The sequence below is a fragment of the Microtus ochrogaster genome, chromosome 21 (assembly GCF_000317375.1).
Source record: "Microtus ochrogaster isolate Prairie Vole_2 chromosome 21, MicOch1.0, whole genome shotgun sequence".
Classification (NCBI taxonomy): Eukaryota; Metazoa; Chordata; class Mammalia; order Rodentia; family Cricetidae; genus Microtus; species Microtus ochrogaster.
Window position 1 is genome coordinate 17,931,024 of NC_022022.1, and position 2,109 is coordinate 17,933,132.

Below are 2,109 nucleotides of genomic sequence, written 5' to 3' on the forward strand. Positions count from 1 at the left end.
GATCCCCTGAGACTGGAGTGACAGGTGGTTTTGAGCCACCCTCTGGGTGCTGGGCTCCAAACTCGGGTCCTCTGCAAGAATAGTTCCTGCTTTTTACTGCTGAGCCACCGCTTCAGTCTGAAGATTCAGCATTTTTAAAAATTGACTTAGAATGAGCGCATAACCAGAATGATGGGTGAAATACTGAAGCTTCACTGAGTTTTTAATGCTTCTAGATTAGCCTAGAAATGGGACTGAAATTAACACACGAATTTAACCGAATTGAACTAGCCATAGGCGTTCTAACACAGATATAGTCACTCACACCTACAATCTCTGCACTCAGAAAATTCCAGCACTAGGAATGCAGAGATAGGCAGATCTCTATAAATTTAAGGCCAGCCTGGTCTACATATACAGGCCCTGTCCGGAAAAAAAAGGGATAATTTTCAGCTATCACTACATTAGAAGAAACAAGAACTTCTTCCTTCCGCTGTTAGAGGTATGCCACTCTTTTAATTGCGTTTTCCCCTGATATTCTAGAAATTATGAAAGTCCATCTCTTGGTACTCTTTATTCACTATATAGGAAAACTTACAAATGAGTTTATTTCTAAGACCCCTTTACACATCATGTCTGGGAACTGAAGATGACTATTCCCTAGAAGCAATACATGGGGATAGGACTTATCCTGAAGAAGGGAATCTATAGAAATTTGATTTAATCTGACAGTATAGCTAGAAGATTTTGGTGAAAGGGAGCTCAAAACAAAAATGTTCTGTTTTAACAATCAAATAAAATGGAAAGTTTACTTAATAAATATTTGTTATTTTTAAACTCACTGAAGGTAATGGATTTCACTGGAAGAGGAGGCAAATGTAGACCAGGCATTTGGAAATGTTCTGGAGAGAACATCTGAGCTTTGTCAAGACTGTTGAAGGTACTTGCCACCAGCTCCATGTAGCAAAAACGAAGCTGTTTCCATGCCCGTGACTAAGGAAATGGAAAGGTGAATCAAATCAAAGAGGGTGTCTTAGTCTTAAATACTCCAGGAAAGGTGGGTTCAGCTAGAAAAGCCAGCAAATAGAAATGAAATGTTTGTGACCGTTCCGGAGAGGACTTTTGAACTTGCCCAAAGCCTTTGCAGGATGTCCCCGCCACCAGTTCTGCATTGGGACATAATTTCACTTGAATTCTAACAACGTGGTTAAAAATGAGCACCCCCCCAGAAAGACAAATACTGAATATCCTCACTTAAATGTGGAAGCTAAAAGCTGGTGGAATAGGATCATCGAAAATCCTGTGGCACAGTGAGTAAATATGGGTGACAGCAATTAACTGTAAATTTTGCAATATCCGGTAGAGAGGAATATTCCAATACAGTGAAATATTAATGGTTAGGGTAACTGGCATGTCAATTCCCCTGATCTGATATTACTATGTAAACATTTACTGTATATTATGCTTAACCCATAAATATATACAGTGTTATGTGTCCATTAATATATATATACTACATTTTTAACCGTTTTATTTTTAATTTTGTGTATGAATCTGTGAACGGATTAGGTGGACATAGGCAAACAAACATGCAGAAGCCAGGAGAGGGCATCAGATCCCCTGGAGCTGGAGTTACAGGCAACTGTGAGCCACCAATATAGATGCTGGAAGCTGAACTAGCTTGAAGCAGCAAGTGTCCATAGTCACTGAGTCCTATATTATATTTGTAATACAAAGTCCAATTTCAAATAGCAAATAATTAATACAAACAAGAACCTTCTCCTTTGGTTATTACAGGTATGCCATATTTCAGCTCTAATTTTCTTAATAACCTTCCTATCCTGGTCTTTGTTTTGTTTTGTTAAGGTCCTGTGTGACCCAATCTGGCTTCACACGCATGCTGTACTTCCCCCACTGCCTGAGTGGTGGCATCACATGCCACCACCCTATACCAAGCTCTGTTACCCGTGTTCCTATCAGCAATGGTAAGAGCAGAGTATAGTGGCAGAAACCCTTAATCCTAGGTCTCGGGAGGCAGAGGCAGGCAGATCTCCACAATTTCAAGACTAGTCAGGGCTACATAGTGAGACCCTGTCTCAAAAAAAACAAACCAATGACAAGAGCTACTTC